This window comes from Choloepus didactylus, chromosome 12, assembly GCF_015220235.1.
Source record: "Choloepus didactylus isolate mChoDid1 chromosome 12, mChoDid1.pri, whole genome shotgun sequence".
NCBI classification, from domain to species: Eukaryota; Metazoa; Chordata; class Mammalia; order Pilosa; family Megalonychidae; genus Choloepus; species Choloepus didactylus.
Genome location: NC_051318.1, coordinates 77,130,365 through 77,152,452, shown reverse-complemented (window position 1 = coordinate 77,152,452; position 22,088 = coordinate 77,130,365). Strand labels below are relative to the sequence as shown.

Here is a 22,088-nt window from a genome sequence, read left to right as displayed (position 1 = left end):
GCCTTTGATGCACCATTAATTATATACTGAACTTAATTTATTTTTTCTTCCATTTTTCAAGCCCTGCTATCAATATTAAACCTCAAGTATGTGCTTATGCCCAGAAATATATTAGGAATCATTTATTTTCTGGACTCTGCAGATCACTGTGAGACATTTTACTATCTTTCAATTAAAGAGCAGGGTCTTCAATACAACTTTTAGATAATTTCTCAGAATATCTTGGCACTATGACAGCATAGACCAACCATTCAACTTCATTGTGGCACAATCATCAACTTAACCCCAGTCCAAAAATGCATCTGTTGGCATATGTCTATCAACCAATTGGAGTTGATCACCTGAAGAAAAACACACAGATTATAAGTTTGATGATTATGCCTTAGAAGAATTTTAGAGAATTTCAAATCTATACTTCATGAAAGATTCTGCTCTCTATGACTTACTTGGTGTCACAGATGAATTGGGGTGTTTTCACTGATGAAGAAATGAAATGGTGCTGAGGAAAAGTATTAATTAGTTGACGTAATTCCTATGTTTGGTCCTGCTGATAATTTCAGAGACAGAAGAATTTTGGTTTCTCAGAAGTTCAACATAAAATGTCACAGGGTCACAGGGAATCTGACTTATTTACTTTGAGTTGAACATCAACTCTTACTGATAAAGCTGTGATTAATTATTCTCTTAAACATTTAGTGAGTCTAAAATTTTCCATTCCTTTAGTATGCCACTTACACCAAGTTACAGAGGACTAGAAAATTAATTCTGCCAAAGTTCAATCTTTAACATCTGGGAATACTCTAGAAAAAGGGAAAATATTATCCAGACAATAGAAAATTTCTAACCTGATTTCCTAAGACCCAGAATCACAACAAAAGTAAAAGAGTTTCTAACATCCAAAATTAAAATTAATAAAATTAAATAATCTTGTCAAATTAAAACTGACACTTTAGGCATTTACTAGATTACAACATTCAACCAAGAATTTCTGCACTCCAATGGCCATTGTTTTTTATGCTTAAAAAACTATCAAGGATTGACTTTTCAAAAATTTCTATTTAAAATGTAGTCACATAGTTCCCTGAAACTGGGCATTGACTTCAAAAAGGTGTGTTGCAGTTTCCTTTGGATACTCAAGTTAATTCATGCAATAAGCAGGCATAAGCAATTGGTATTCATTAGCTCACATCATGTATCCTTTCCCAAAGACTGGCATTTTGGGCCTGGCTATCAATGATCCTTGGTTCTTGTCTCCTCTGTCACATGGCAATGCGCATAGTGACTTCTCTCTTCTCTTCCAGGTTCCGTTGACCTTCAGCTTCTTGCTTCCTGTGGCTTTCTCTCTATCTGTCTTAATTTCATTCTGTTCTAACAGACTCTAGTAATAGGATTGACCTATCCCAAATGAAGTGGGCCACACCTTACTGAAATAACATCATCGAAAGTTCTTATTTACAATGAAAGACCCACAGGAATGGGTTACGTTCAAAAAGATGTTTTTCAGGGGTACATATAGCTCCAAACCAACACAAGGTGTTTAAAAAAAAAATAAAAACATTTTATCTCCCCATGATTGTTTTAGGAAGTCCTATGTCCTGATTTATTAAACATTTTTTGTTTATTGACCCATGGTTTTTATCTCTGGATATCTTTTAAGCATGCACTTCTTAATAGATTAAGGAGTTACCCTAGGGCTGGTATCACTTATGACATGATATAATGAAGATTCAAAGTACAGTAGGCAAATAGAGAGAAAAAAGTGGAACTGAATTTAACTGCTTTTACTCTACAAACAGAAGACTACAAAGAGGAAATGGCAAGTATGCTGCATTTTTGAAGGTTTACCAGAATTTATTCTAGCAAAGAGAGAAGAAAAAGGCTCTTTCAGGTACAGGGAACACTTTTACAAATGAAGGAGGGCAAAGGGAGACATTGGCAGTTATGTTCATGGAAAAGTGAGTATACATTGTGATTGAAGCATAGAATATTCATCAGGAGTGAGATCAAGACTGAAAGCTAAGTAGTACCACCTATTCATCAGGCTCTTTACTGCCATGATATGTAGGTCAGGTTTGTTAACTTGTAATGATGAAGCCTTTGAAGATTTCTGTGTTAGTGCTTGACATGATCAGAAATATGAATTATGAGGATAATGGTTGTTGTGTAAGAAATATATATTTTGGTAGTATGAGAAAATAGAGGCCATTAGAGCAATAATTTATACAAAGTGATAGGCTATGAGGTCTAGGTACAGTACAGAATAAATGAGAATAAAAAAGAGCGGACAGATGTTTCAAAAAGGTAGTATAAGATTTTAACATGACTTCAAATGATTGATTCAAGAAATGAGGATGATTTTCTCTAAGTTATGAAACACAAAAGAAAGAACATATTAAGATTTGATTCTTGAATTTGGGCAAGGGAAACTTAGACTGCCAAATGCAACAAGTGTCCATGTGTAGTGTATGAATGGTCACTAGAGAGAGAGACCAAAGTTAAAGATATAGATGAGTTTATGAAGATTGTGAACTTCTAGAAAAGAAAAAGGGTGAGAGATTGTTGCAAAATGTGCACAGTTAAGAGCTAGGCATACCTTGGATATGTAATAATCACAAAGTTGAAAAGTGCCAACTACAGATCAGAAAAGTAAAAAAGAGAGTAACATGAAAGAATCAAACGAATAAGTGATTTCAAGAAAGATGCTGTTGAGGATGAAGTCAAAATCATCTGGATTACAGGAGTCATTCTCATGAATCATATTTCTCACAGTCTACCTTGATGGTTTTGATTTAAAATGCTCAATCCACACTTCTCAAATTTAATATACTAAGATAATACCCTTAAACTCAACAGTCAGGAAGCTGTCTGTGGTCTTTGAGGGACAATTTAGGCAACATCATGCAGTTGGTAGTCAGATTAAAAGAAACTGGAGTTTGTATATTAAATTGGGAAACTGAGGTAATGAGCATAGACTAACATTTTGAAAATGATAAATTTGATGTCAAAGAATAGAATATCAAAATACAGTGTATAGCACAATTTTTGTGAGATTAACTTTATAGTTAAGCAGGTCAGCAATTGAATACCAGCTCATATGTATGACTTGGGAAAATAACCTTATTTTTATTTCCTCATCTGTAAAATGGTGATAAGACAAGCTTTAAAAAGTGTACCTGAGGATTAAAATGAGACATATTTAGCACAGTAATTGGTAATAGGCACCTGATGGGGGCTTAATAAATGTGTATGTGCTTGTGTGTGTGTCTGTGTGTGCCTGTGTTTGACACTGAAGTAATTTCTAGACTTTTTTTTCAGGTATATCCTGGGATATGTTTGTGTGTATGTCTGAGGATAAAAAAAGTTTTAGGACTTTAACATACTATTCTCTCCTGAAAGACAGGAAACAAAAGTGGATCTAAAAAAAAAAAAATAGTGAGGAGATTAGAGAAGTTGGAAGCATTCCCATCAGATTTCCTCAAACTTCAAATTTTTATTAAAGAATAATGAATTCCCTGAAATTAGTGATTACCAAGAATCACTGTAAAAAAAAGTATTAATATTTTGCTGGAAGCAATCTGGTTATAATAGCAATTGAATATTCCTGATTCTGTCTTTGGAACACAACAGTGTGCACTCATCTTCCACATGTCATACTTCAAATGTGTCTCACATTCATCTCAAGAAGATAGTGTTATGTCTTATCTCCTCCTTCTAAGCCCACTAATCCCTTTTACAAAAAAACAGTTTTCTAGGCCATGACATCCTTGCCATCCTCTTCTGGAAACCTCTAACATATGTTACTCTAGACTTTGGAATAGTAGTCACAATACTGTGTATCACGTGAATTTCCATATGCATTTTCAAATATCATTGGTGAAAGTTCAGATCTAGAAATCTCCTTGTTAATTATCCAGGTAATTAGATTACCTTCAAAATATCAATTATCTTTTTGATAGCAGGACTGAAACCAAATAATGTATTTTGGGTTAAAAAAATGTGTGATTCTTTAATACACCTTGTGAAATGGATATATTTTGAGAAAGTTGTGAGAATATTCTCCAAACTTCATCAAGTCTGTATTGCATTTGATAATTTCACTCAAATTAGGCTGAATTATAAATAGACTGAAAATATGAAATAAAAATCTAAAATATAAAGCAGAGGCTTGTGAAGTTTCTTAAAAATTGATTTAATTTGCCTTAAGATGGCAGTATTGGTCTTTCTAAGATTTAAGAAAGTTTTTGAAAAGGCTTCGAGAAAAGCGTAGGCTTTCTACACACTCTCTTACCTTCACATAGACACATAAACCCACGCTTACCAAAGAACTGGGTAGATACAATATACATACAGATTAAACTCAAAGTCTATACAAACAGTGATAATGAGTAAAAACACAAGCAGTGCAAATCTGATTGACAAGTTCGTTAATTAAAAGCAACAAAGAGAAAAGGTTTTGGATTACAGAAGGGATTACACACAGTGACAAGTCTTCAAAATTATTTTGTTTCAGTGAAGAAGGGGGAATCAATAAGCGAAAATGAAATTAAAAACAAACAAACAAAATCCTCCCATGAAAATAATCCATGTGAACAGATAGAGTAAAAGCACCAGACTATATAGAACATATCTCATCAGGCAGAAGCCAAATTTTTATATTAAAAATAGGAGGTATAATTGTGCAAAAAGGGTAAAGATTCTTGATTTTTAGGTGCTTGAGTGCACTTTTCACACACTTTCATTAACATTCAGTGTGGCAGACCCATGTTTTGTCAAGAGCCTTACAAATCTTTATAGCCTGATTAATTTGAAATATAAAACGCAAGAATCCTTCTGTCCCTGAGTTTCTGAGCATTTCAATAGAAAAACATAAGCATTTCCAGCATGTAAATCAAAGTCCTAAACACTCGAGAGAATAACAATATGACAACGACCTTATAGTCTCATTATAGGTTATACACATAAATAAATTACAGCAGGTATAGGCCCAACATTAAGAGGTTCATAGCAACAAGTATTTCAAGGGACTATATGTCAAGGTAATGGAAATATACATTATAGGGAATGTATTACATCAGTATATTTGTTTATTTTATCAAACCATTGCAATTGTGTCTGAAGTCTGAACCACCAGGATAGTCTCAGTTCTATAGTCATCATTTAGTATTATTGCCCTTTGAATCAAATGCAATTTCCTCAGCCTAACGGTAACTACCTACAATTCTTAGGCTTTCCCACTTCACCCTCACCTACCTTTACACATGAAAACCAGCATGGATGGCTTTTAAAAAAAACTATATGCTCCCCCCCCCTCCACACACACACACACCAAGTATCTTTTATACTCTTCTAAGGACATTTTCTTTATAACATTTACTTTTCATATATATTTTTAAATTAGACTGTATAGCATTTCTAAAATATCACAGCATAATCCTGTGTCTCTTGGGACAAATTATCTAGGCACCCAATTATCATGATAGCACATAGTCACTTAACATAAAGCACACACACACACACACACACACACACACACACACACACAGGGGACAGTATGCAGAGGAAATGGATGAAATCTTAACAAGGAAAGAAAATTAACCAATGAATTATAATCATCAATGCAAACATAGGAAGGGTAACGTCCTAGTGCCGATTAAAAATGAAAGCTACAACTAAAATTGATTTTTTTTCTTTGAATTTAGACAAAAATGGGGACTAATAGATTCACAGAATGTGAGATTTTGCTAAAAAATTAGACAATCATTTGATTAAACTAACAAAATACCACCATGATAGTCTGCTCTAATATCTCTGGTAATAGTGATGTAACTACTATACAGGAACCACTTGTCCCATCCCAGGGACAGCACTAACTCTAAGCATGTTTGATTGAATTTCAAAGAGAAAAGGGATTCCCTATGACTTCTGAGCATTGGTCCCTGGTCAGTTCCTTAGAGCCACTTAGATGCAAACCCTGCATAGTGGACTTTGTGGACGTTGTCTGTGTCTTCTCTCGCAGTATCTGCAATATGATGCATGCTTTCACTTAAGGAAAATTTTCATATTTTTTCTTCCAGAAATGGCAACATAATTCCACAATTCCCAGTTTCTCTTATCAGAAAAATGGTTTGAAACTGGGAAATAAGGAAAAGAGGGTGGGTGGTAAATCTTTCAATATCATCTGGGGACAAAGACCACCCTTGTATTGTCTAAGGGAATGCACTTAGTTCATCTGTTTTTTTTTTTTTTTTTTTTTTGATTAAAGTTCTCAGACTTAGTGATGTAGCTTATTAATTGTTGATTTTAGTCTAGCAGAGATTCACATAATTTCTGTCCAGTGGAATGAACAATACCAGTGATTTATGGCATCTGGGACATTGTCCTGTTTGCAGCCTAATGAAGTTATCTCATCCTCCTTATAAACAACCCAGCTTCTGAGATACACTTTGAACCTGGCATTCCATCTTATTGGTTCCCTCATTAAATAATATGTTAAAATCTTGGGCACATGTTTATTTTATATCTGCATGAGAGAGATGATGTCACCATTTTGAAAGTTATAATCTGACACTTGGAGCACCTGTACCTGTATCCACTCAGGCAGTTGTCTTCCCCCTGGTTGGATCAGTGTTCTATAGTTGGATGAGTAAGGTATTCTGAATCACATGATGGGTGGGGAGTCAATTTAAATGTAATTTCAAATAGAAAATGTATCTTTCTTCATACAGCACAATTTGTAGAACACTGTCAAACTTTCTGATATCTAGTAGTTGGTGCACTACTGTTTATTCACTGCCAAATAACATATGAGCTACATGAGCCAATAAATACCCTTAAATGAGATTCAAGGGGCAGCTTATGTTCTGCTATCTCCAATAAAAATATTGAGGATATATGCATACAATAGCAACCTTCGATCTGGAAGACAGTGTAGTTATATAAATTAATAAAGCAAACAGTCATTTAAAACCACAGGCTTTCTCAATTCCACCAGATCCAACTTAACTAACATGGCTTTACAGAGATCCTCAGCATTAATGCAAACTCCTATTTTGCCTTTTTAACATGAATCCATACTTATCCATTCACTAATTGTAGATTTGAAATATGGTGCTATTTACATGGAAATGACTAGTAAAAGTAGCACTTTTTACAATTAATTAGCAATATTTACCTAATTTTTAGAAACTTAATTCCTTAAAATATTTCTGACTGATAGATGTTAATCGTAAATTGAAAATTAATAATTAAATAAACCTGAACTGCAATGCCATGCATTATTTCACTGGTACATGTCACTTAATAATTTGATAACAGTTCATACTATCAAACTTCCAAAAAAATCAAGAAAATATACAAGAGTTAATATGTTAATTTGTGTGTGTGTGTGTGTGTGTGTGTGTGTGTGTATTATACGTGTGTGAGACCCCTATAGTTCTATAGAACTGAGTTCAAAATAACACTACAAGCATGCTGAAACCTGGGAACACATCTTGGACCTTTCTTATTTTTTGTTGTTGCTAAAGAATTAACCCTAGCTTTTAATAGTTTGGTTATTAAAAGGCAAATTTTGTTATTGGGCACAAATTATCATAAAATATCATATCTACATAATGAGTTTTGAAATAAGTTGTCATTTCCCATTGATTTATTCAAAGCTGTCTCCCTTTAAATGTGAATGAAATCATTGCTGCTAAATATGGGTCTGAAAGTTGTGCAGAATCTTTATTAAGCAGTGTTTGGAAATCTGATAAGTTGTTTTCTTCTAAATTTTCTTCATTGTCACAAATTTGTAACTACAAGACCCTAAAAGAAGTCTTACTGGCAAGTGCCTTTGCTCTGACAATTCTTGAAAGATTTATTGCTTTTTTTTTCATTTTTCACAGACACAATTTCTTTATTGGGCGTATGTTCAACATCATCAAGAATACCGTCCATCACATATGGTCAAACAGCACTTATTGGTGCAATGCTGATAAAGTGATGAGAGAGACAACGAGTATCCTGCATTCTTGGAGCATGCAGGTGAAAAGAAATTGAAAAATATTAAGCAGATTATTTTAAATGTGATGAATATTATGAAGAGTAAGTCATAAATAAGTTATTCATAGCAGAAAGAGCTAGCCCATTATTGAGGTCTTGAGACATCTAGACCGGAAGCTAAAGGATAATAGAAATTACCACTGCCGTATAAGGGGATGGGGTGAAGGATGGGAAAGGAAGAGTCCCTGAGGATGGCGAGAGCCTGGCATGATATCTGATGTCCAATTTCATTACTGGGATAGGAGTGCACTGAGATGAGGCTGGAGAGACAACAAGACCTTGTTCAGGCAGAATGTGAAGGGAAAGAGTAAGGGCTCTCTATCACCCTGGGAAGGCAGGAAACAGGGGCATTGTATGATCAATCAGAGCTGTGTTTTAAAATGTTTTTTTTTTTTTTTTTGAGACTGCATGAGAAGAATGAAGGGGAAAGTGGCAAGGCAGGCAGAACAAGCCTGAACGAAGACAGTGGAGATAGTGGATATAAAAATTGTGATATAAAAATTCTTTTTCTATGGAATTATTCCTTAGGATGACTTGTTTTTATATGTCTTCTCAAATATGGTTAAAATGTTTATCATTTAATACCAATTTATGAGTTACATTTAAAAAGAAACAACTTAAGTTTTTATCCATGGGATTTTTTTTCTTTTTAAATGTGGATGAGATAGACTAGCAATAATAATCACCGAATTTAATATTGGCATGCTCCTCAGCTCTCAAACACCATTTCTAAAAGCTCGAGTTCATGTCCAAAATCTGTCAACACTATATAAAGCCAGAATAATAGACACTGGGTTAAAATCAAAGCAATAATGAATATTTATGTATGTTTGTATTGTTCTCTAGAAATTCTTTTAAGTACTTTGCATAATTATATTTAAATCTCTCCTCAATAATACAAGACAGTATATAGTAATCCCCAATTTGTAGATGAAAAAAATTGTGTCTTTGTGAGGTTGTGACATTCACAAGCTTTAATGCTGTTTCTTTAACCCAGATTTATTTTTAAATTTGAATTTTGAAAAATTCCAAACAAAAAAAAATAGAGAGTATATTGTAACGAACCCATGTTACCCATCACCCAGCTTAAAGCATTATGAATTTATGGTCCCTATTCAATGGTGACCTTATCCAGTATTATTTCCAAGAAAATTCCAGACATCAGGTTACTTTATCTGTAGATATTTCAGTATGTATCTCTAAGCAATAAGGATTCTTTAAAAAAATAACCCTAATAGCATTACCCAACTTGAAGATATTAACACATTTAAAAAATTATCCTTAAATATCCATTCAATATTAAAATTTCCCAAATTATTTTATGAATAGGGTTTAATAGTCTATTTGTTTAAATCAGAATTGAAATAAGGTCCACATATTGCAATTGTTGATAGGCCACTAATCCAGAGTCTCTTGTTCTCTCGCTCTCTCCTGTCCTACCTTCCTTCTAATGTGTATTTGAAGGGGCTATATTGTTTGATTCATAGTTTTCTCTTGTACGGATTTTACTCATTGCAACCTCCATATGATGTCATTTCACATACACCATTGATTCTTACATTTTCTGTAAATTAGACAATAGAACTAGAGTCTTCATGAGATCCCAGTTGGAGTTATTTGGCAAGACTTCATCATAGGTGGTGTGGTGTACTCCTATCAAGAGGCACACAAGGTCCAGTTGCCTCTGTTTTTGTTATTTTTGCAGACGTTGATGATGGTTAATTAGGTCCATAATTTTCATGGGGTTGTAAAATAGTGATGTGCTATTTGTGTAACATTTAGTTACACTGAGATAAAATTCACAGATGAAAGGCAGACTAAATCTTTTCTTTCTTTTTAATTACAAGCTTTCTAGTTGACTTGGTTAACTACTGGACAAATTTTTAAATCATCATTTTGAACTCCTGGCTTTTAAATATAATTATGTGTTTTAATCCATTGCAGTTAATTTTCTTATTGATACCCAAATGGTCCATCCATTGTCCAGTAGGACCCTCTTAAAGATGGTAGATGCTTGATTTTTAAGCTCTCTTTGTGGTCAGTTATTGTCATTCTTTTTAAGTTTTTAAACTTGATTTTTCATGACACATCAAGCTGACAAGATTTCTCCTTTTGACTCCATCCATTTATGTCATAACATAGACTTATTATTATTTAAATTCCCCATGGCTTGATTTACTCCTCTGTAAAATGAAGAAGATAATAATGCCTGTTTAAAAGAACTCTGGTGAAGATTAAATAAATTAATAAATGCAAAATACTCTGAAGAGTGATGGTCACCTACCTCTGATTTACTGGTTTACTTTTGTCTTCTATTCCATCAAATTCTCATGCCCATGTCCTGAGAGAACATATACAATCCTTGAAATTATGACAGTTAGGTTGTGATTCTTTGTACTTGTTTCTTGGTAAAAAACTTTCTTATTCAAGGACCCTAAATATAATGACCCTGAATCACCAAAATGTGTCCATATTTGAGTCCTGGTATATCACCACAGCAATATGTTTCAGCCAGAATAATTCAGACAACAAAGGTGATTGCAAAGGAGCACATGCTATACATATATTGTGAGAATGTCTTATTAATGTACCTATATTTATAAATTGTTCAGCTGAACAGGAATTAAATAATTTCTATTGATATTTAGTAATATAAAATTTGAATTCTTGTGACACATGCTTTCATATATTTTGTATTTATGAATTTTTGAAAGCTATGCTATGCTGTATCTTCCATCTCTGTTCAAGGTTAATGCCATTATTATTTAATTTTCTTGTGCAAAAAATTCCCAACACTAGCATTGCACATTAATACAACTTCTACCAATGTTCCTTTATTAAATGTGTGTGCTATAGCTTCAAATCATAGTTTCCAAGCAAGCAAACATCCTCCTCAGTACTGCTTCCCTTGGGCATTTAACACATTATATTATAAAGCTAGTATAAATAAATTTGATATTACAATACAATTATTGTAATTGTAATTAATAATACATTTCACTTTTAAGTTAGAATCTGGAAATGTAACTATATCTTTCTAAAAATGTTTATCATAATCCTCTAGTTATATAAATTAATTTCTCTTCAATCTCAGTGATTTTATTTTCTTACCTTAATTTAAATTAGCCTTGAAGCTGATAATCTTTTTTCTTTTGATTGCCTGGATTTAATCCTTAGCTGTATGCCCAACTTTATGCATATCACTTGGAACATTTAACATTTTTATAAGCTATTATGGCTTAATTTCCCATGATATATCATTATCTCCTCCATTATCAAATCATTTACTCCCTTACCATATAGATTGTGTATGTTTGCATATACTTTCCCTATCAGCATGTGAGTTTGGCAATTATATCTGCAATTGTACCTTTAAAAAAGACCTTGTTGAAGCTGAAATATGAAGAAACAATGTAGAGCCATATATTGGATAGCTCAAAATTAAATGACAGTAAATGTTATTCACAGAGTGCCCAGTTCCTACCATTTCCCTCTAACCTCTAGTCACTAAAAAATACTCATTAAAAATAATCATTATTACTTGGGTCAAAACTGCCTCTCAGAGGAAAGTCCTGTCTTTCATATGTTGAGTCCCTGACTTCATTTTTTAAGTATTATGAACCATCTTACCCAAATATAATAAGGGCTGAGTGATTTAGACTTCCTGACAGAGGACAAAGTTTGAATATTTTAAATCAGAAGGGCTCTTACACTGGCTTCTCATTTAGAAAAGCTAAAGAGGTGCTTATATTATATACTATGTATGCAAAAAGCAGAATGGTTTCTTGAATGTGCTGCTCAGTCCTAAATTATAGAAAACTGTTAAATTTTATTTAATGTGTGTCTTTGAAATCCACCATTTGTATAGCAGGAAGGTTGGAAAGAGGATATGAACTGACACCATTATCTTGATACCTGTCAGAGAGTTGGCTATTGCCATGAAAAAAAGACTACTCTGTCTTTCCAAGTAATAGAAAGGTCTTTAAGTTTAAAAATGAAAGCATTTACTAGAAAGCCTTTGAAAAGCATGTTTCTATGGGTTTTAAATACAAATCAGAAAGACAAGTAATTACTCCAATCAGTGAGAAAAGCAGGGAGACATTTGTGCAACTGTAGTTGATGTTAGAGGGATTTGCTACTGGGTTGCCATTAAAATTGAGTTGGCTGTGATTATCAATGACAATTTTCCAGTATAAGCTTTGCAATTATTTTGATTGCACCAGATTTCAATAAAACTATAAAGGGTTGTCCTTTCCCAATTCTTATTCAGTTTTTATTTTATTACTATAAAATAAAATTTTAAGGTTCAAGGCATATGAGGATGGAGAAAATCATTAATAGCATACTTTATTTCAGTGTAATTTTTCCATCCTCTAGAGACAACAGTTTATTTTCTAAAATTTCAAAATTTAAAAGGATATGGAAAGCAGGGACATGAACAGACATTTGCATACCGATGTTCATAGCAGCATTATTTACAATTGCCAAAAGATGGATGCATCTCGTGTCCATCAACTGATGAATGGATAAATAAAATGTGGTATGTACACACAATGGAATATTGTTTAGCTGTAAGAAGGAATTAATCCTGATGTGTGTGGCAGTCCAGGGGTTGGAACCCTACTCCTTAGGGCAAAGGGGGGAGACTTGAGCATGCAGAAGCCTGCGACACCAAAGCACCGATATTGAATGTTACTGAGCATAATCACTATTGGTAATCAACTTGCACAGGACTCCGCCGAGGTTTCTCTGCAACCAAATCCAGTGAGGCTCTGCTGAAATCAACTTTCACAAGACTCAGCTAAGATTTTGTTATAACCAACACTTGCAAGGCTCTGCTGAATTCACTTTCATGTGACTCAGCTGAGGTTTCTTTGTAATCAAATCTAATGAGGCTCTGCTGAACTATGTAAGATGCCCCTGTTCCTCTTGTTTGTGCAGATGGACTTCCTTTCCCAACTGGCTGCCATTGGGAAAGATCCTCCTGTAAGTAAGTCCCTATTAAAATTCATGGGGAACTTTTTGCCTGGTGTTTTCTTTGGCCTTGGGGTTGAGTTGGACCAGGGCATCATGCATGTGACAACATGGATGAAACTTGAGGACATTATGTTGAGTGAAATAAACCAGAAACAAAAGGACACATATTGTATGGTTTTCCTAATATGAACTAATTATAATGAGCAAACTCTTCGAGTTAAAATCTAGAGTATAGGTTACCAGGCGATAGAATGAGGGTAGAGAATAGGAGCTGATGCTTAATTAGTACAGGATTTTTAATAGGGTTGATTGTAAATGTTTGGAAATGAAAAGAGTTGATGGTAGCACAATTCTGTGAGTGTAATCAACATCACTGAATTATGGGTGTGATTATGGTTAAAAGGGGAAGTTTAGGATCATGTATGGCATTAGAGGGAAAGCTAGAGGATAAAACATGGAACTGTGTAACATAGTGAACCCTATGGTTGATGATAACTGTGGTTAATTGTACAAACATAAGGATGTTCTTACATGAACTACAAAAAATGTACATCACAATTACAAGGTGTTAATAATAGGGTGGTACATGGAAAAATACAATAAATACAAACTATGTACTGTAGTTAACATTAATGTTCTAATATTCTTTCATTTGTTTTAACAAAGGTACTATACCAATGCTAAGTGTCAATGATAGAGGGGTAAAAGGGGCATGGAATTTTTCTTTTGGAACACTGAGATTGTTCTTAAATTGATTGTGCTGATGGATGCACAACTCTGTGATTATACCAAGAGCCACTGATTGTGCACTTTGGATGGATTGTATGGTGTGTGATTGAAACTGTTTAAAATAAATAAATAAATTAATTAATTAATTAAACAAAATTTAGGAGGTAATGTATTGATCTACATACAGATGCTTTGAAATACCACTAATTGAAAAGGTTAGAGTAACCAAATTAAAAAATTTATAATATGATTTAATTAAAATTTTCTTTGCAATATCATAAAGAAGGAGAAAATTGAATCTATGAAAAATCCATGCTAGATCTACAGTGTAGTAGTGGAATCAGTAAATACATACTGAGTTAAACAAAATCTAAAAGCTTAATTAAGGCAATTACTTAGTGTTTCATGGTTGGTTTAATCTATATATAGTTTTTACTCATATAGTAAAACCTGCTTCTTATGAGCAGTAATTTAATGAGGTATTGCTTAACAGTTCTATCTTTTTACATTAATATGATATCATTGTTTCTCAAAAAAGAAACATTGTGGGATCAAATGATGGTGTGCTTGTCATCTATTATGTATAATCATAATTAAACGAGATATTTTGGTAAATCAGTGGATAAATATTCAGTTCTTGAAACATTTTCAATTTAATATATTTTATAAACTTTTGGCGTTTCTCATAAACTTTCAGTGTGAAACTGAACACATAAGAGGAAACATGTAACACATGATGCCATGATTTAGTACCTGTTGTATGGTACTATGAACTGGCAGTTCCAAGATGACCATGATATGGTGTTGTGAATCAGCAGCTTTAAGATGACCAAGATAAATTATGAGCTTCCATCCAAAACCTTTGGAAAACAAATTAGTTTGGGGGGAAAAGCTGAAGTCTGTCACAAATGAGTTTGTAGTTTTGTGTTGTCAAGCAATATGCTAATAGCTGAAAAATTAGAAACCTGCTATAATCAAATCATTTATCTTTTGACAGACAAGGAGAAAGGGATAACAATGAAACATGAATTCCACATAGATTCACTATTCTGCAAATTTCAGAAGTGTATTTTAAAGAAATCAGAATATGAAAGTAAGAATTAACGGAACTATCATTTAAGAAATAAAAAATAGGTTTCATATAGTTATCAGTGCAAAAAATGAGAGAGTGTTGATTATTGGAAGTTTCTTTACATTGATATAGATGTGGAAGAAAATGAGATAGATGTGTGGGAAATAAAAGAATGAGATAATAAGTGGCCCAAGAAATGAATAGTAGAATCTCTAAACATTAAGTTAGGCCTGCTATGTTGCATAACTCCAGTAAAGCCTGCTTTTATAGGCATAGGAATCAAATTGTCACAGTCATCAGCATTCATTCAGTACATACAAACATGCACATATTTCTAAGGTTATGCAGTAAAATAGATTTTCAGAAATTACTTTTATCTGGGAAATTGCAGTTATGTACTACATGAGTTATCTGGATCTCATTTTTTTTAATGGCCAGAGCTTAACTGAATTAAAACATTAAATTATTATTTAGGATGGTTCTTTGAGCTGACTCAAAGGGGAAAGGTCTCAGAGGGCCTTGCTAGCATATCTGCAGCCTTAATGGAGATCATCTTTTCATCAGGGTCACTGCACATGATGGTGGAAGCAGGGTTCCTGAATAACAATGGAAGGCGGAAGTCCTCTTGAGGCCACCATATTATTTTGTTCAAAGCAAGTCAGAGAGATGGAGAAATGAACTCAGTCTCATGAGGGAAAAGCTGAAACATACTGTGTCCAGGTCATTCAATCCACTACATATACTAATATAAAATTGTGAAAATTTTCTGAAGATGAGAGCTGTATAACAAAAAGAGAGGTACAAGCAGTCATGTGAGAGTTTATTTTGAAGTCTATTTGTTTTGAAGTTTATTTATTTTAAAGTCAATCAGAGTTAGGTTCAAATTCTCTCGATGATCTTCAATAACTCTGTGAAATTGAGAAATTTAATAAGCCTTAGATTATTTATGCTTCGAATGGGGACATGTAAAGCAAATGCTTACATTCAAGTTGTCTCCATTATAAGGACTTCATTAGTAAGAATTCTAGAACAGCAGTTTTTATTTATTCAATTTGCAATTTAGATTGAACTGTACTTTGTAGAGTACAAGCAGAAAGAAGCTATTTTTTTTTACAATTGAATCTTTTATCAACTCTCCTTTTACATTTACCCCCATCTCTATCCTTATCTTAAGTAGAACCAATAGAACTTTGTTTTTCTCAGATATTAGCCATCTCTCATTTTAGATATTCAAACATAAGTTTTGTCTAACATGAAACTTTTAGTCTCTCAACTAGTTCAAATTTCTCTCTTATCTTCCACCTTGAGTCTTCCTTAAGTCACTAAACCTGCATTTGAGCAAAGCATGTCATGGTTGGATTTTTTCACCACTTCCTCCTAATGAACTTATTCTCCTCTCCCATTTACTACCTGCCTCTGGTTCCTCTAGAGTTGGCTTGAAGGGAATAAGGAAGAGCAAAGATCTTCCTTGATATTATAACAAGTAATCATCCGGAACTGATACCCTCTCATGTGTGACAACTGTCAAAATGCTGTGGTTTTCTTTTTTTTTCTCTCATATATAGTGTAATCATTTACTTTATTATCTAAACTGGGACAATTTTAGAATTACAGAGGGCTCTAACAGTAATTAAGAGGCATTAATTGATTGAGGGCAGGCATACAGTGGGATCGCCCCAAGGAAACTGAGTGAAATCTTCACTGTTTCCATGGAACAGCTTGATGAATTCCTTGGAGATCTCTTTCCTGAGTACAGCCAACTAGAGTTCCCCATCCATTTGTGACCTCTAGCTGAATGGTTCTGACTTTGCCTCAGTTTCTACACCCTCTTTCCGCAGAGGTGGCTCTACTTGAAAGCCTCTTGGGTGGGGTATTGTTCAAGATGACTTTTTCATGGCATAGATATGGATCGCAACATAGAAGAGACATGTATTGTATTCTGCTGTCAGGAGTCATTTTTGCTCTTAATTCACCCTCCCCAGACTAAATCATATCCTTTTGGTTTACATTTCATAGAAAAATGTATATTCATCTGTGTTTATTAACCATCTGTTGTGTGGCTATTTGATTAAAGCCTATCTCCTATCAGAAATCATATTAACAGATGTGAATTCTCTTTTCCTTGCTGTTGTAGCACAGTGCTTAAGCATGTAGGAGTTACTCAATAAACATTTCTAAACAAATTAATTAATTAATTGAAAATTCACCAATGAGGCCATGAAAATAAAGAAAATGAAAAGATTGTTGGATCTGTCAAAAAGGAAGCATTTAGAAATTCATAATAGATATGGTCCTGGGACAAACTATACATTCAGCTGAAATATTTTCCTCAGGGATTATGTAACATTCAAAGTACTTTTAAATACATATAAAAAATGAGTCAAATCAATATGATATAAAAATTGGGAATTTCCAATAGGAGGCTGATTTAGTTTCCTGGCTGCTAAAACAAATAACATACAATGGGTTGGCTTAAACAATGGTAACATGGCATATTGTTTTGAGACTAGGAGAAGTCTAAAGTTGAGGCATTAGCAAGGTGATATTTTCTCTCCAAAGATTGGGGCATTCTGGGTCTTGCTGCAAGTGATCTTTAGCTTTTATGTTACATGGCAATGCACATGGTGATGTCTTCTTTCTCCTCTGGATTCTGTTGACATTTGGCTTCTTCCCATGGCTTTCTCTTTGTTTCTTTCTCTGTAAGCCTGACAATAATAGGATTAAGAACTATCCTGATTCAGTTGGCCTTAAACTGGTCCTATTATTAATGGATTCACACCAATATGAATGGATTAAGCTTCAGAATATATTTTTTTTCCTGTGGTATATAACCTCTGAACCCCCAAAAAGCATGTTCTTCTTACATGCAGAATACACTGATTGCATTACAACATCGCAAAAGCCTATTGTCATTTCATAATGATGCTAGTAGAAAAACTCATCAAAATCAGTCATGGGCATGGTCCATCCTAGGTTAAAATTCTTTTTTTCTGTGGACTTGTAAAGTCTAGGGAAAAAGTTATCTGCTTCTAAAACACAATTATAGGACAGGCATAGGATAAAATTCTCATTCCAAGAGGGAGAAATTGGAGGGAAGCCAGGGGTTATGTATTCCAAACAAGTCTGAAACCCAGCAGGGCAAACTCCTTGAGACGTCAAGTTCTCAGAGCCGTATGTGGCTTGATTCTTTGTCCTCTGTGCCCGACGGTGTGACAGCCCCACCAGTTCCAGGTGCTTACCCAACAGTATGCTCTCCCTGAAAAATGGGGTGAAGGCCTGACCCTCTCCAAGATTTCGAATGGCAGCCAGACTTCCCACAGGCCCCACCATCTCTGAGCTTTGGAGTGATGACTGTCTCCCTGAACAATGGGGTACAAGACCTATCCCCTGCAAGCACTGAGGCAGACCCACCCTTTCCACACATTTTGGACATTAGTGGGTCCACTCCCTAGGCCTGAGAACTTTTCAGTCAAGACCTTTGCTTCCATGGTTCTGCCCCTGAAGACATTCTTCCTTCAATTTATCTCTTCTCTATCCCTTTCAGTCCAGGCTAGCAGTGGTTCTGCTCACACAAATTCTGCAAAAAACTTGTTGGCTTTGCATGCAGTCCATGGCAGGTCCAAACCATCAGAAAGAAGGACTTTTCACAGATCCTTCCTGGATAAATGCACTTCTAATCATGTGTTCCTCTGAAATGGCTGACTGGATCCACAAAGGGCTATTCAGCTAAAATCTTGCACAGAACCACATGCTCTGGGGGCTTACTTTCCAGAAGCTCAGGGAGTTCCTTGATAAAGCCACTTCTTCCCCCAAGCTCTCTGGATAGGCTCAAAAACAAAACAAAACAAAACAAAACAAAACAGAAAAAAACCAATCAAACAAACAAACAAAAAAACAATCTAGGCTTTTTTGTCAAGCACCTAACAATTCTTCCAGCCTCTATCCATTACCAAATTCCAAATCTGTTCGCATATTTTTGAGTATTTGTAATAACATCCCACTTTCCAGTACCAAAATCTATTTTAGCTTCCCAGCTGCTAAAACAAACAACCTACTGTGATTTGGTTTAAACAGTGAGGATTTATTGGCCATGGTTTTGAGGTTAGGAGAAGTCCAAAATTGAAGTTTTAGCAAGCTGATACTTTCTCACTGAAGACTGTGGAGTTCTGGGGCTAGTTGCCAATGATCTTTGGTCCATGGCTTTTCTGTCACATGGCAATGTACATGGCAATGTCTTCTCCTTTCTCCTCCAAATTCTGCCGACTTGTGGCGTCTTCCATGGTTTTCTCTTTGTGGCCATATCTGTAAGCCCTCCAGTAAAATAATTAAGATCCATCCTGATTCAGATGGCCACACCTTAACTAAAAATAATATCTTCAAGAGGTCTTATTTGCAAGAGTTCATACCCAAAAGAATCGATGAAGATTGAGAACATATTTTTTTGTTGTTGTTGTTTGTTTGTTTTGTGGTACATAACTCAATCTATGGCACAGGATATTTTAAAATACGTGTTGTTTTAAGTAACAAGAATTTTCTTTGCTTCAAAAAATAATTTATTATGAGGGGAAACTATTTTTATTCCTGTAAGTCCAACCTAAGAATTCTTTGAAGATAGCTGGCAACCTGCATATTTAATTCAATATGCAATTCTAATTTAATTCATTAGAACAATTACAGCCTACAGTGCTACCATTGTATTAAACTTCAAGGAAGCATATTTTATGGAATTAACCAGTCTAGTAAGCACACTGGTGTACCAGCAGGGTCTTAGAATTCATTCTTGTGTTAGAGTGTTGAAATATCCTAAGAGATATTATAATTAAAGCACAGTCATTTCTCTACAAGAGAAGACAGGGGAAAAAAAAGAGCAAGAAGCATTCTATGTGGTATCAAACAGTTCTACAGAATGTGATTTGAAAAGTGGAAATAAAATAATTTTGTTCTCCAAAAGGAAATCTAAATATTGAACCAAAGTACATTCCAATAGTTAAGTCTGTAGGGAAGGACAAAGTACAGGAAAATGGAATTACACAATTCAAGAAGGAAAAAGAATACAAATTTGATGGTGGCAAATTTGGAGTTACTGAGAAATAGAGCTAGAAGAAGAAAATTTAATTTTACTCATTGTGAATATATTCTCATACAAGATTAATCGTTATCTCAAAGATATTATGTACAATTAAATTTAAAAATTCTATGAAAATAAAACATGGGTGTCATGATTTAAAAAAATATATTACAGCAACAGAATCATAAAAAACAATAGTAACAATAGAAGAGTCTTAGAAGCCCAGGCATGAACTTTTCATGAAATTAATAGCTGTTGATAATAAAATAATAATAAAATAAATCTATAAATCTATAATTAAAAAAGGAAAGCTATGTCCTGAGATTAGATATAGAAAATTGTATATTGCAATGACTGCTGTCCTAAAAGAATAAGTAAAATAAAGTACAAGTAGTTTTACTATTTTTGCCTTATTACATTGAGAAGGTTGTGTAAACTTTCCAGGCTAAAAAATCCACTGTTGTGGTTTGGAGCTATGTACTCCAGAAAAACATGTTCTAAAACATGTTCTTAAACTTAATCCATTCCTCTAGGTGTGAACTCTTGCAACTGGGACCTGTGGATGAGGTTACTTCCGTTAAGGTGTGGCCCAGCTGAATCTGAATGGACCTTAATCCTATTGGGGAACGTCACAGAGAGAGAGAGAGAAAACCCAAGGGATCAAACAGAAGCTGAAAGTGAACAGAACCCAGATGAGAAGGGAGAAGCCAGGCGAGGCCACCACATGCATTAACATGCAACAGAAAATTCAAGGATCAAGGACGGCTTGCAGCCAGCCCCAGAAAGCCACAGTCTTCAGGGAGAAAGAATTGCCTCAGTGGTAGCTTAATTTTGGACTTCTCCTAGCCTCAAAAACTTGAGCCAAATAAATTCCCATTGTTTAAGTCAACCAACTGCATAATATTTGTTTTGATAGCCAGAAGATTAAAACACCTGTGGTGTGTAAATATGAGAACAAAGCAAATATTCTGTCGATAAAAATACATGTACTTTATGTCTGAGATTATTATTTAGTTGATATGATATAATCAAGGAAGGCTGGATTACATACTCCTTAGATTTCAGAAAGTGCCAAGTAGTTCAAATCATATCACATGCAATTTTAATTTGTAAAATTGGAGGTTCAAAGAAGTAGCAATTAGAAAAGGCACATAGAATATGAAAGGAGTATAGAACGTGAAAGATAAAAGTGCTAAGTAGCTATGCTGTTCTGTGTTGGAAACAATATTATTTGAAAAATCTCAATAAATGATGCAAGGCTGTGTCTTAAGAGACTGAGATACATTGTGCAAGGTGGTTCATAGTGGTTAAAGCAATAGAAAGTATATCCTGATTTGAGCAATCAATGAAAGACCAAGAGGTAATTTGATAAATAGGAGTTGGGTAAAAAAAAGACATCATAACCGTCTATTTGCCAAGTAATATTTGAATGATCAGAGAGAGCTGAAGTGTCTACATGTACCCAGAACACAACAACTTATATGGTAAATGATCTGTCCACTGAACAAAAACTACAGTGAATTCACATTACATGTACAGATATAGAGAGAAGAATTTACAAAAAGGTAGTGGGTTTGTCAACCAGTATTTCAATAACCAGTTGTCTAGGACACAGATGGCCCATACTGAGAGTGAAAGTGCCAGCAACAACCCATTATTATTGGTAACATGGGGAAGAGAATAGAATTCAGACTCAGCAGAAAGGAGTGGGATGGTCAGGGATGAACCACAGCAGTCAGTCATGTGCACAGGAGTAGAGACTTAGCTGCGTGAAAGCCATCCTTATTTTTCCATCTTCAACCCAAGGCATTGGTATATGTCATAGGAAGTAGGCAACAATTTGAATAAATGAGTTTGTTCAAAGTACCATATTAAAGCTGAAATTAAGTCTATTTTCAGTTCCATCATCAGAAATGTGCTCAACACTGATGTAAATAATGTAAAGTTTTGAAGTAATGCTATTCTCAAAGCTTTGGTTTAAGTCTTTCAGTACATTTTCTGTAAAATGCAGATATGTGGGCCAATCAGTGTGGGAAGACTCAGTAATAATAAGAGGGAATATTTGATATTAATTACGACAAGCTCTTTGTGGACTTGGGCAACAGTATTATACAGAAATAATTTTTTATTTGTAACTAAATCAAATATTAAAGAAGGCATTTCTCCTGTTGTAGATTTCAAAATATTCTTACAAATATATTC

The 22,088-nt window shown here is 34.3% G+C and overlaps 1 long non-coding RNA gene across 1 annotated transcript; it reads left to right on the top strand.

Annotated features, from left to right (window-relative positions):
- The first annotated feature begins 1,809 nt into the window (after window positions 1–1,809).
- Window positions 1,810–8,519, top strand: LOC119507018. The gene is made up of 3 exons (XR_005211104.1): window positions 1,810–1,888; window positions 7,884–8,022; window positions 8,444–8,519. It is a non-coding gene; the product is annotated as an uncharacterized LOC119507018 (long non-coding RNA).
- Window positions 8,520–22,088: the final 13,569 nt, after the last annotated feature.